This window comes from Diorhabda carinulata, chromosome 3, assembly GCF_026250575.1.
Source record: "Diorhabda carinulata isolate Delta chromosome 3, icDioCari1.1, whole genome shotgun sequence".
Classification (NCBI taxonomy): domain Eukaryota; kingdom Metazoa; phylum Arthropoda; class Insecta; order Coleoptera; family Chrysomelidae; genus Diorhabda; species Diorhabda carinulata.
Window position 1 is genome coordinate 11,011,756 of NC_079462.1, and position 15,394 is coordinate 11,027,149.

Consider the following 15,394-nt stretch of genomic DNA (forward strand, 5'->3'; position numbering starts at 1 on the left):
GTCTTAAGAAGAGTAACATCATTGAAATGCTTGCCACGAGAAGAGCTAGACTATTTAAAATTAACTTGTAAACGACTTTGCAACAATGATGTGCTGGATGAAATAAAAAGACGAAGAAATCTTTCCAGTAGAACTGAAAAGTGAAAACCTTAACCGGTTTGTAACAGTCTTTCAAGTAAAAGCTCCTTCAAGACGTTTGAAGTTTTTGACGTTGTTGAAGGGTGTTTTATTTTGTCGGTAACATTATTTTGGCTTGATGGCGTGCCTTTGTGTTTTCTATTTACTAATTGAATTCTTCATTTCAATTTTGCATTCGAATTATTCTATTCAACAACTATTTTTATTATTTTTAATCGTGATTGATGCAAAATTTTTATTTTTAGTTTAATTTTTTTTAAATCGGGTTTGTTCTTCACAATGAATAGAGAAAGAGTTCATTCTGTTCATACTCGTAATACGAATTTTGAGAAAGAAAAACAAATTATATCAACTGCTTCACATACTTTGTGCACTCTCCAATAGTTATGAACATAAGTACTCCCTGTAGACAAAAATCGCAATTAGTAGAGCTTGAATACGGTTTGAATACATCCTTAAATTACATAGTACAATCAGATTACAATTTATTAAATTTAGGAATTATATTTGGTGTTTTAAGTAGTTCTGTTTAATGCCGTAGTATGTGGAATAGTTATTCAAACTCGTTCTAAAAATTCCTGTCGTTTTATGTTTCAAAATAGTTTTTTCTATGTATGTATATATATTTCGTCTTATTATATACACTATAATGTATAGAACAATAATATACACAGTGTCTTCTTTATGCCCGTAGTTTCAGCAGAGCTTCGCAGTACAATTAATGACATCAAAAATAAATACTCATCTGGAACTCATAAACTTATATTTAAAATGTTTTCGAGTCTGTCCGATTGCATATTAAATAACCTTACGACTTAATTAATGTTTCATTTCAAAATGGCAATTTTTCCAATTGCCTTAGGGCTGTTATAATTATACCTCTGCTTAGAGGAGGATATAAAAATCAAACATCGAATTATTACACAATTACACTCCTCACGTTATCTGAAATTATAGAAAAATTGGCCAAAAATAGGCTTTTATCATTTCTGTTTGACTATAAAATACTTACTACTCATCAATTTGGGTTTTTTAGTAACAAATGCACAAAAGATGCTATATTCTCTCTCCTACTCCAGCCTAAACAACCATCACTACATTACAACAACTTTTTGTGATTTATCTAAGGCTTTCGATCTTTCTATCTTAATGGTTCAAGTCATACCTTACAACAGAATTCATCTTGTAAGCTTTGATACAACTATGTTTTCTTGCAAGCCATTAGAATGTGGAGTGACCCAAGTTAGTACTATGCCCTATTTTGTTTCTTCTTTTTATAAACGACGTGAGTGATGATATATGTCTATTTGCAATTTCTCTTGGAGCAACCCTGATCTCATGGCACTTCATAGGATCATATCTAGTGACCTAATCATCCTTAAATTATGGAGCGATTTTAATCTTCTTTGACTCAACGTTTCAAAAACTATAAAAAACATACAAAAATACATTGAAACCTTTTTTATTGAATAACACCACTATTGACGTCATTGAATCTATAAAATTATCTAAAAAATTAAGTTCCTCCTGTTTTGCGATGCGATCAGTTTCTAAAGAAAAGAACTTATCTACCTCCTTAACAGTCTATTATTCCCTTATCGAGTCGCATCTCCGATATGCCCTTCCCTTCTTGGGTACGAGTAGTGCTACTCAATCATTAAACTACAAAAGAGAGCTGTTAGTCCACTGCCGGGACTTCTTTAAAAGATTAAAAATTCTGACTCTTCCTTCCTTATTCATCTTTGGATCCGTTTGCCTAATTCATAAGCACGCTTCTCCAATTTCAGAAAGATCGTTGCAATGCTATCCACTTAGGAACGCGGAGCACGACCTTTGTCTACCTACTCCACGTTTAGAATTAGTTAAAGGCTCAATATTTTACGATACAAAACATATGCAGAATCACTTGCAAATTTTCAGGGCATATTTACTGTAAAGTGCCTTCTACTCTGTAAGCGACTTCTATCCTAATAATATTCAATTCCGGGCATGCGGTATACTGGTTTAATTCTTCTATGGACTTATAACTAATTAATATCTATTAGTATCATCTATAATTTTGGTATTCATTGTGGTTTACACTTGTATATTGAAATTTTATTTCATTTGGATCTTTATTTAGTTAGTTTTATGTTTGTTTTTTTATTTTTTACACGCTTTTGTCTACAAATTTTAACAATTTTCTGACAATAAAGCATCTCTCTCTTTAATAATACAAAACAAGTAAATATTATAATAATATTTTCCTCCTCGGATGAGCTTGAGCTCGAACTCGTACGATATCGAGCCATTATGTTAAGAACCTTATTTTTTATATTTATTAAAACGACGCCTGAGTCAGCTTAGTATTCAAACATAACCAAAGGTTTAATGGGAACTTCTTCCTATAAATGTATCGACTTCTAATCATATTAACGATTCAATGAATTCAATGCAAATTGCATACTTGTCAGGAACCAATGAAATAATAACTTCATAATTCGTTCTCTTATCATTATCACGAACAAAATAATTTATAATTTAATGAATAAACTGAAAAACAAGCTTTTATGGTTAGTCAAACTAAAGAATAATTCTTAATACAAGACGAGAAAATTGATGTTATTGTTCTAAAAGTGTGGAATGCTTTCAACGACATTTTTCTTTTAAAAATAACTCCTTATTTTGAAATAAAACCAGTAAGGAAATATAACTGTGAAGATTAAACATCCCTCGCTTTTAGAACAGAAATGTTTAACTTTTCATCAGTCATTTGAATCTTACATCAAAAATTATTTTTCACGCTCTAGTATAATAGCATGTTTTCAATTGGTCTTTTTTATTCAACTTAAATTTTATTTTGTTTCATTTATTTCTTATAATAAGGCGTGTTGTCTAAAAAAACCTACTCGCAGGTTAATGTAGAATAAATTTTCATAGTTCATCTTGTTGTGGTAGTCCCCAAATTTAGAGTCCGTTTTCCAACGAACGTATAATTCTAGAATAGCTTCACTTCCTGCATAAGCAGTTCCTTTACTATAATTAAATATAGTACTAGGTACTTTCATGGTGACAGAATTATTTCAGAACTTTACTTAATTTTGAGCATTGTTTTTACCTATTTTACTAAATTAATCATTCATAAAAATTTTTTCCCGCAATATAATTGAAAAATCCTATAATAGCCATTTATTATTCTGTTGTTTGCAGAAAATAATCTAAAAGAGAAACAATCAATAACTGTCAAATTATACTATTCACGTTTATTTGAAATGTTCCAAACATTTATTTCTTTCTCAGCCTACGTCATCGACAACCATAATGTCCTAATTGTTATTCTCTTGACAACACAAAAGACAATAAACTACGTCCTAATACGGGGTGAAACTCTTCTTGGCACAGAAGTATAAAACAAATAATGTTCATTATAATTTTTTAATATTACTTACATAGGTTTTTGTAAGGATCACATAGATTAATCACTCTACCTATCAATAAACAATAATACAGGGTCATTCTAAATGGTGGACCCATTTTTAAAAATTCGTATTTATTAAAGTACAAATATTACTTGAATAATTTTCATACCAATAAAAAGAGGAAGTTTCAAAGTGTTTTATAATGTATTACAAGTGTTCAATGCTGCACGGAAAACATCTACGTAGTATCCATCTCACGCACGAGTGCACGGTAGCAGTGATACGGTTCCGCAGATCATTCAGAGTTGTTGGTAGAGGCGGGACGAAAACAGCTTTCTTAACATAACCCCATAAGAAATAGTCACATGGGGTAAGATCGAAATATCTCGGTGGCCAGAATAATGTCTTCATTTCCCTTGCAATCAATCCAGCGCTGAAAAAGGGATTCATTTGAAAAGCCGGATATATCGAGGTGCCAATGAGGTGGAGCTCCATCCTGTTGAAAAATGAAGTCCAGAGAATATTCCATAATTTGAGGGAATAGCCATTGTTCCAACATATCTAGGTACGTTATTCCAGTCACAGTTCTTTCCGCAAAAAAAAATAAATAAACCTTTGTACATGATAAGGCACAGAACACGTTTATCTTCGGTGAGTCTCTTTCGTGTTTCAATGTTGTATGTGGATTTTGCAAAAACCATATGCGAACATTGTGTCTGTTAACATTTCCACTGAGGTGGAAAGTTGCTTCATCGCTAAAACTGATACGCTCCATAATTTCTAGCACATTAACACAAAATTCGAGACGTTTCTCCTTGTCATTGAGTTTGAGAGCTTGCACTAGTTCTTAACGGTAGGGGTCAGTTGGTTGGGGTATTCCAAGCTCTCTACTAGCTCTAGTGGTAGATTTAATTGAGCTGCGAACAAAACTGTCTTCTATCCGTCTGACATCATCTTCTGACACACGCGGTCGGCCTGTGCTTTTTCCTTTACACACACTTCCAGTCTCTTTAAATTGATCAAAACAACGAGTAATGCTTTTTCTAGTTGGTGGTTTAATACCAAATTCAGCACGAAATGCCCGCTGCACTACAATTTGCGACTCACTTCTTGCGAACTCAATAACACAGAACACCTTGTGCTGCACAGTCGCCATCTCATTCACAACTGGCAGTGACAGAGAAAGTAATACTTTAAAAAAAAACTTTGAAACATCCCCTTTTCATTGGTATAAAAATTATTCATGTAGCATTTGTACATTCATGTACATCATTTAGAATAACCCTGTACTTTTCTACTATTCTCTCCATCTAAAATCAATCAGACACACTTTTTTATGCTATGTTTTACGCTCATCATAATCAAATTCCTCAAAAAATGTTGATGTGTTTTCTTTAGCATAGTTGCAGTTTACGCAATGTGTAAAACGCAGTATTTTTTCGTATAGTCTCATAGTCGTAACACTTGTTTTAGTAGATAGTTAAAATATTTGTCCGTTATATTTCTAGTATTTTCGTATGAAATAACATTTGTATAAATATAATGAGTGTATCGGGTGTAAACTTATATTATCATCTAATTAACCTGCTCTAACCAAACAGCTGAAGGTAAAATATGCAATTTGTGCCGTTCGTTCGATTTCGTGTTGAAATTTAATATTATCAAGGAAATATGTCATATGTAATATGCCAATCAAATTTGAGAAATCTGATTGGCCGACGCCGACGGCTGAGTTTTTATTTTGCATACAGGTCGAAGATTACCCATGTCTACATTTACACACAATGGCAGTTGAACGGCAATGCCAATTAAAATTTGACTTTCGAACCGTTGGCAAGTGACAGAGCGAATTGGAGAGAATTAAAGAATTTTCTTAAAAAATAAGTATTAACTGCGTTTTTCTGTGGTTGTCACAAAAATATCGTGTACAATATGTGTTGCAAATTCGATTTCAAGACTGTGTTGGAAGTGATTCGAGAAATTATTCAACAGCTCCGCTTATTTCACAAACTTCTTCACTCACAAAATAAACCATCACTTTTAACCTTATATATTTCTGGTCCATACTACAATATCGTTTTTTTCTATGGAAATAGACTTTCTGGAAGGTTTTTTTCAGCGAAAACCTATCTAAAAGTTTCCATACAGTGCTTCGACTCAGGGTAATTCTCATATTCTTCAACCATGAGAATAACTTCCATGCACTTTACTCCGAAATTTTCGTATTAATGGACAACTTGGACATCCTTACTATATGGAAAACCCTAAAATCGGATTTTCGGTGAAATTTTCGGGAAGAAATTCTTGGAATTATAATAAAATAAAATTTCTAACTTTTATTGGCAAATAGGTACTTATAGATTTTTGATACAGCTATGTAATCGAATGCGTGCATCGAGCGCACATTTACAGGTATAAAGACGGTGTCTTCAATCAATTCCTGTATTCAGCATGAAATGTTTTTTACCGTAAAGAAAAGAAGAGAAATTATAAAAGAGTCGACAACAGAGTAACAAAGAGTTAATACTTTCTCATCATTGCGATTATAGTCATATTCTCCTAACGTAACCTAAACATTCTTAAATTAAAAAGCTCTTTGTGGAAAATTCAAAAAAGGCAATTTTTTAATTATTTTGAACCTAATACCAAACATGCATTCATTCTTAAAAAATAATTTTTTCTATCAATTTTTGTTCAATATTTTATATAATATTAAACATATGCTCATTTTGGAAAATCTTAGATGATGCTGATGGTTTTTCATTTTGTCTTAATGATAATAATTATCCAAATGTTCGTATGTTTGCCCATCTCTTCAATCAAATTTTCTTGTGCGCTTATCGAACGATCTTTTGGATTCGATACAGATAGGGTGCGCTAGATGCACAAAAATATTTGCCAAATGTGCCTATGCGCTCGATGTACGTGCGCTCCTCACAACCCACCATGTAATATTAACGATTCTTGACCATTCCAAACATTTTCCAATTGTCTGTACAGCTAAAGGTTATAAAAGACCAATAAAAGCCCGAAAATTTGTATTACCTCAGGTTATTTAAAATGTTCATAGTTAGATAAGAAGGTTTTATTACTCTCTCGGGTATAGAAATAGACTAATTAGGTCAGTTATCTTGGTTTTTTCACTGTAATTACTTGACACTCTTAGAGTAACTACGCGTTCACCTATATGAAGTAAATATACATTCGATTTTGCATTTCAGTCATTCTTTGATAGTATTTTCGATTGAATTAATTTGATCTAACGAGTTCCATATATATTTTATCTAAAACGAAATTTATTTGAGCCAGAATCCAAATGAGGTTTCAGATGTAAAATAGCTGCGATAATTCAATGGTACGTGAACGCAATTAACATTTCTATGGTTTGTAGAACAAATCTTATTAGGAAAGGGAATAAAAAAGTATTTCTTTTTTCAAATAAACTTATAATTTTTTATTCTAAAACTATTTTAGTATACAAAAATGAGCAAACCACACATTTAAAAAGCATTTAAATATGAAAAAATAAAATTTTGACCTAAATTTTCGTACAATAATTGGTCTTTATGAATAATCTGAATATTATATGTTGATGATGGCGTTGAAATTACAAAAGTAGATATATTGGGAAGTTGGTCATATACGTACTATCATTTTCTAATAATTAGATGAATAATTTGCTTTTGAGGAAAGTTCCTTTTCATCTACTAACGTCCAATCTGATAAAGTTAAGTTATTAAAAAATGTTTGTCGCAGTTCCATGAAGCCGTGATAACAGCTGCTAACTTTCTGATTATCAAAAGTGTCTCTTCTCCAAAACAATTTTTCAATTTATTGGTGGTTATTCGCTTGTAACAAAACATTCCAAACGAACCAAACGCGTCGCGGGTACTGAATTAAATTCGTCTAATCAGTACGTTGCGCCGAAAGAACAAAACGCGCAAAACATTTTCGGAGGTTTGTCGGTAAACAGGACTTAACCAAAGAGAATTTATTTGTTTGCTGGTGTTCAATGGATACGGCAGTTTCGATTGTTTGTTGCATTTGTGATGTAGTAGAGGACAGGCGTTTAGAGTTAATTGATGAGTTTGAAAGGCAGCATATTTTATGGGATCCGACAAATGGGACATATTATAATAAAGTAAAGAAGCATGATGCATGCGAATATTGAGGCTGAAATTAGAAGCGTCTTGTCTTCATTTTTCGTTTTTTTTTTCTTTTTTTCTATTTTTGATCACCTGTCAATGCCTCTATAATTAAAAAAAACTAGCGGCTATGGTTATATCAGATGCATCTCTGTAAAACACACAAACACGGACTGATTACTGGTGGGAACGCAGCGAACACGGATCCTTCCACGCAAAATGTTTTGTTGCAGATTGTTCCTAATAGAATGTGCATTGTTGAAATGTTCCAATCTATCAAAAGATCGTCCTTTGTACGGTGAAGATTCTGTGTAATAGAGATTACGTGATTCAAACGGGCAATTAACGTTCTACCAACGATTCTGTTTTGTGTTCTAACTGATATAGAAATAGTTCGTGAACCGTTACCGTGACGGTCTTTTCGATACTTGGTTGATAGTACTTTGAAGTACTGTTACTAAAACCGTGCATAGCCGGAGATTGCGCATTTAAACGCTTTCGTTAACCATTCCAAGAACGATCCAGATTCACAGGTTAGAACAAACCTATAGAAAGGTTGTGGTAACCAGTGAACCTCTTGATTTCTATTTGTGTTTTTAGGTTTTTTATTTGAGCTCATGAATATTTAATTTCATCAGTTGCTGTGTATTTTGAGTCTGATATTTAAAGGAGATGGAAGTATTGCTCATCCGATTTTGCCGGAAATAATAAATAATAATAAATGAAGTTAAAACTGCAATTTTCTAAAAGAGGAATTAACTGAAATTGGAAAAGTAGTAACTCTAAACATGTTATAAAATGAAAATATCTGTTATATTCAAATTTTACTCTCTTCTTCAGTCTCTTACAAGATTTGATTTTAATTAATCTCTTGTAAACTAAAATATGTAAAAATATAAATTAAATAGCGTTATCATTATTTTTTTTATATCAAAACATTCTACAATATAAACGGAATTATAAAAATTAATAGAAATATTGTTGAAATGTAAACCACATTTTCATTATTTTCTAAATGGACTAAATGTTCAAAATTCCCTTATTTCACTACTTTTATTTCTGTTGTTTGACATCTTTTTGTGGTTTTTAGTAAGTTTAGTTCATGTGTTGGTTTAATCAATTCAATTGCAAACAATTGGAAATAACATAATCTAATTGTCGAATCAATACATTAATTACAGAGACGTAACAGATGGCTTTCTTTTTTTTATCGAATTACTGACATTGAGTTTAATTTTGTTGTCAAATGAATATTGTCCACATATCGGCACCTAATTAAATTATTTTCTTACTCAGTTTTTTTTTATCCAAGGTCATTTAAAAGTATCGAATGTTGTTATGATACATTTATGAAACTAAATTTTTCAATTTAGGTACTAATTGTATAACATATTTTTTCCAAATTATCGTTTAATTCGTTCTGTATAGAAAGACCATAAGAGAAAATAAATTCATTTCAAAAGTCAAAACAAAATATGGCTGTAGCTCAGAAAACGGGAACCTTCAAAATCACTTGCAATTTCGTATATACGTCAACAATCTATAAGTACTATGTAGTCAGTACTAATATGCACCCATTATAACCAGAGTTTTAAATTATTTAGAGAAAGGTTCCTTTCACGGGGGAGGTTCTTTCAGCTCTTGCCGGGAAGGAAGAAGGCGCCCCTCGCAGCTCCTTCCGAGGTGCGGAAAACTCATTATTACATTTGCAAATTATACTGGTCAGTACTGATTTACACTTTGGCATAACCTCTTCAATGGCAACAAAATCATTAAAAAATTTTTTCACCCCCTTCCCTGACGAGACGCCAAAAATCTTTCCAGATACACTTATTTTACACATATTTGAGTGTATGTAGGTGATTCGAGGATTTCCGTTTTCGGAACTTCTAAATCTCTCAATCAAAACTAGATTCTTCAATAAGTTGGACATAGGGTAAAACTAAATACTACTCTTCCTTCTCAATACATTCAATACCATGTTCGACACGGTATTTCCACAGAATGCGATTGGTCCTGCATTTTTTTAGAACATCAAAATTGAAACCGCTTAAATTGTTGAAAAAATATGTAGAATTTAGAAATAACATTATATATTTTATGTGATTAAAAGTTTTATATGCTATTTATACAACGTAAGTTCCGCAAAAATCAAGTGCCGTGTAATGATTGTGAATCTGTTTACATCGAACATACATCTCAGCGTTTAGAAAATATGTTAATACGAAAAAAAATGAAACTGCATTCACAAACAATAAGATATCACATAAACATAAATTCAGTAATTCTTAAGATGGAATCAAAATACAAGAAAAAGAAAATTATTAGGAATGATTCACATACGTATCAGCGAGAAAACTGTCAATAAAAAAGAAGATCTAAACAATTTAAGTAAAATCCTTAGTTCTATTTCATAAATTTCAATGATACTACAAAAATTCAATTGATAACTTCAACTTATTGGCCCCACCTACCTTAGTAGGTGAATTTTAAAAATCATTTGTTATTAATATATATATATATATAAAAAATATTTAATTTATTTATAATAACGAAGATATAAGTCAAAACATGAAAATATTCTTGTTTTATGCCATTTGTGAATTGAGAAAGAGTGCGACAGGGATACTACAATACAGCTATTTCAGTCAGCCTCATATTCGCAGCGCTACGTGCCCGTTTCATTTATTTATCGAGTTCGATGATGTATATAGATAGTAGCTATAATTCCTTCACTTCAAATTTAAATCTTAGGACAAATAATATTGACGTGATCCATCTAAATGTAAGTGATATGAGGTTGAATGCCAAATTGGGTATCAACATGTTTTTGGCTTTTGTTGGAACGAACCTAACAACGCTTAGTTCTCCGTCCGACCGGATTGTAAAGTAGTTATTATGTTTTATGAAATCATAAATCACTTTAACATGCCTAAAATGCAAATCTCATGTCTAAACGCTAAATGTTATGTAATGGATTCTATGAAGTTGAAGCAGAGGATACATACTATCAGTTGCAATGCATCAGTTCAGTATAAAAGACAAAGGATAGAGGTTGTTGAAGACATGGAAAGAATGAATAGAGAAATTATGTTTCAAGTGAACATAGATGAAGTAATAAAGCGAATGGAAAACCTATGTCTTACCGACCAAGAAACAAACGAAAGTGGACAAACGTCTAATTCTCCAAATAATCAACTATACGAAGAACAACGAGAGTTACAGATGATTTTGAAACGTATATCTGCCGTTTGCAAACTATTAAAATCAAGGATCAAATATAAACAACACAACAAACTATTAAGGAAACACAGTAGAAAAACTCTATAATAGTATTGCTATTATCTCTGTTATATTCATAATTAATATTCTTATTATTTATAAGTTTAAAGAGTTACTGTCGTATTTTGAACTACCATTTAGTAAAATGCTGTTTCAAATTTGTTTGTATTGAAGTGAATCAATTTTTTGTATTATTATCAAAAGTGTTATTAAAGTTGATGTTCCGTTAAATTTGTTCTGATTCATTTTACTCCTAACTTCACATTGTAAAAATATTTTTAACTTCATGCTTTTATAGTATGGCCGCTCGTTACAGTGAGTAATCACGTGCATAGTGCGTGAGAGAGAAATTGTAAGCCTGAATCACACCATACACAACACTAAAAGGTATTTAGTGGCAAATTTGAATTGAATTGTAAATGCTTTTTTCAAACTAACATTTTTATTTGAATTTTAAATACTTTATTTTAATATCATATCATATAAATAATACTTTTATTTATCAATTGCATAGCATTCATACATTAAAATCTTCGTTCACTTAGTTAAATACTAAATGTTATACCTACATATTTCACACGTTGCCTTGATTTTTTTAAAAGTATCTATAAATATATATGATTATTATTTTAATCGTAATTTTGTTTTCCCTAACCTTAAATAGCTAGACGGTTTTTCAAATTTATGGTATATTAAATAAAAATGTAAGAGTACCTAATACTGTAAAGTAATATCTAAGAAGGAAATGTCGTGCTATATGTTTTATTCAAATACGTATCAAAGGTTATAAAGTAAATTCATACAAAACGATATAAATAATAATAATAATCTTTATAAACAACACAAGGTTCTTTCCTGAATAAATTCTTTGTTTTCAAAAAAGGTGGTAGAGAGGGATATAAAGGCGGATGAATTTTTATTTTAATCTAAATCGGAATCTGATTCCGACGAGGACGAATCAGCTCTTAAATTTATTATTAGAGGTTCCACTTGTTTCTCCATTAAATTATCAATGTCCCACATTTTATTTCGAAAAAAGCGGACATGTTGGACTGCCTTACTCCAATTGGTTTTGGTAACATTATTTAAAGCTTTAGTAAATAAAGTTTGGACATCACTAATTTTAAATGTTGTGTTTTTCCTTGCCACCTTACCCTTGATTTGTACCCATATGAGTTCAATTGGGTTGAATTCACAATGGTAAGGTGGCAATCGTAAAACAATGCCAATAGTTCTATATGTTGTTGTGATATTTTTTTACCCACACTAACCAAAAGATTGAAACTACAATAAAAAGAATAACTTGGTTGCAATGAGGAAAATCGCTCCAGTTTTTATAAATAATAAATATTTATTATGCTTTGTATCCTCAGAGTCATTTTGTCAAAATTCTAAAAGTATTAAGCAATGACGCGTTTAGAAATGATTGTTCTTCATATTGAATAACGTAAATAGACAGTTTAAATTTAGTTCCATGAATATCACAGCCACTTTTAACAATAAAATTTATTTTAAAATAGAGGATAGTCAATGTATAACATAACTATAATACCACATATTAAAGAATAATAAAAATTAAAGTACATGTTTAACATGCGCTATTATACAGTCACATAATTCTTACTGTAAAAGCGCATGTTAGAAATGTAGTTTAATTTTTAATTTTTATCAAAGTAAATAAATAACATAATAAAACAAAAGCTTAAAATAATTATTAATATAAAATTTTTAGAATATAATAATAATAAATTAATGTAACGTGCAGCTGTGTGAACTTTCTCAGACATTGCTTTAGCCAATACGAATCGTTATAAAAGGTACCACTAGCATCCCACGAGCCGATCACGCGTTTTTATTGCTCTCACTACCGACCGGCCAGATTATAAATGTTCTTGATTTTGGGTCTCTTCTGATTTGAATTTTTTTTTATTTTATAATTTGACAGATGAAAATTTGACGTTTCGACTCTTACTAATCATTTAGATACATGTTTCATAAAAGCATACATCTTGGAATAAATATATTAAATTTATTAATTAAATCAATCATTTACAAACAAATTACAATTTTTTATTCGAAATAACACTATATATACAGGGTGATTCTACTCAACATGCCTTTCCGAGATACGAGGTGTTCACAGTTTAAATTTAAATTTTGATTTTCGCAATAATTTTTTATGTTTTCACAATTTCTCTTTGAAAATTGGCAATTTTACGTTTTTTGGTCATGAGGAATCATAATTTGTACTCTAATTTAACATTGCTAATAGAGGGCGTTAGTTACACTTGTTTGTGTGAATTAAATCAATGTAAACTTTTTGGGGCTAAATTTACAGCTAAAATAATAAAAAAATATTAGAAAACGATAAATTCTACAAAAAAAGTTTCTGTTCTTTGATTCGTGTAGCTCAATCGGTTATCGAGTTATTGGCTTCTAAAAGCGTCTAAAATTTGCCAATTTTTGCAAAATAAACAAAATGTTAACCCAGATTTTCTGGATACAATTCTTTTTACTAATGAGGCAACATTTATCAGACGAAGAATATTTAATTATAAAAATAATCATATGTGGAATTCTGAAAATCCACATGCTATGAGGAAAACACATTTTCAGCACGAGTTTAATGTTAACATTTGGTGTGGTGTAATATGTGGGTATTTAATAGGCCCTTTTAAACTTCTAACCAATTTAAATGGACTTTTTTATTTAGATTTTCTTCAAGAACATTTTCACGAATTACTAGAGGATATACCTCTCGCTTAATTATTTAAATTAAGACAAAATATGTGGTTTTTGCACGACGGAGCACCACCACATTATTCTTTACAAGTTCGTCAATACTTAAACGAACAGTTTCCGCATCGATGGATTGGTCGTGGAGGTGAATTTGCTTGGCCACCAAGAGGCCCTGATTTAAATCTTTTGGATTTTCCAATTTGGTCGCAAATGAAGGCATTAGTTTACAAAGAAAAAATTATTTCTTTTCCACAACTGCGACGAAAAATAGAAGAAGCCGCGGATGTAATTAAAAATAATAGACAAGGATTATTTGATATTAAGAGATCTTTACGAAAGCGGATCATAAAGTGTGTTGAAGTAAATGGTGGGCATTTTGAGCATTTGCTTTGAAGTTTTTTATTTTTGTTTACAAATCTGTTATTGTTACATATTTAAGGAATAATAATTTTTTTTTATGAAAAAATTAGAATTTATTGAACTTTTTAGAAGCAAATAACTCGATAATCGATTGAGTTACACGAATCAAAGAAGAGTAATTTTTTTTTGGCGCTTTTTAATATTTTTTTATTAATTCAGTTGTAAGTTCAATTTGTGTGTAAAACCTTATAAGATACGGCTGGTGCAAGAATTGAAGCCATACGATCTCCCACAACGTCTAACATTTGGTGAAAGGGCGCTGGCAAAGTAGGAGGGAGACCTACTTTTTTATAAAAAATTGTGTTCAGCGACGAATATCATTTCTTGTTGAATGGAAACGTCATCAAGCAAAATTGTTGCATCTGGAGTGAAGACCAGCCAGAAGCATTGCAAGAGCTACCAATGCATTCCGAAAAAGTTACTTTTTGGTGTGGATTATTGGCTGGTGGCATCATCGGGCCGTACTTCTTCAAAAGTGACGATGGCCAGAACGTTACTGTGAATGGCGAGTGCTACTGTATAATGATTGACGATTTTTTTTTACCAAAATGGAAGAATTAGACATGCCTGACATGTGGTTTCAACAAAACGGTGCCATATGCTACACGGTACGCGAAACAATGGCGAAATTTCGAGTCGCCTTCGGTGAAAGTTCATCTCACGTCTTGGGCCCCGTCAATTGGCCGCTTAGATCTTGTGATTTAATGCCTTGTGGGGCCATGTTAAGGCTAATGTCTACAGGGATAAACCAGCAACGGTTGACGCTCTGGAAACCAATATTGAAGCATTTATTCGTGAAATACCGGCCGATATGTTGGATTTGGTGTGCCAAAATTGGACCTTGCGCATGGGCCATCTCAACCGCATCCGCGGCCAACATTTGCATGAAATCATCTTCAAACATTAAATTATACAGATCGTTCTATCGATTCCAATGAAAATTTCATCAAATTTTTCAATTTTTTTTTTCGAAATCAAATCCTATACTTCTCAAAAAATCACTGATTATTTGTAATCTCTGTTTTTTACTTAAGATTTCAAAATCATTTTCGTAAGTCCTTTCAAGATTCTGCCTTTCTTATTCAAACTTTCGATCTTGTTCAATTGCTAATTGCTTCTTTATTACTAAATCTTGGAACTGTTTTTGTTCAAATACAGAGCAAATATTGCCTCACTATATCCTATTCTTCTTTGTTGACTTATTCATTTTCATTTCCCAGGGAAAACTTCATAAGTCTACACAAAACAATATAATTTTTCATCACTTTATTC

At 31.4% G+C, this 15,394-nt stretch overlaps 1 protein-coding gene across 1 annotated transcript in view; it reads left to right on the forward strand.

The window, feature by feature from the left end:
• Nucleotides 1–15,394, forward strand: part of LOC130891158 (putative aminopeptidase W07G4.4) — a 96,120-nt gene that overhangs the window by 9,941 nt on the left and 70,785 nt on the right. The gene's annotated exons all lie outside the window — the stretch shown is intronic.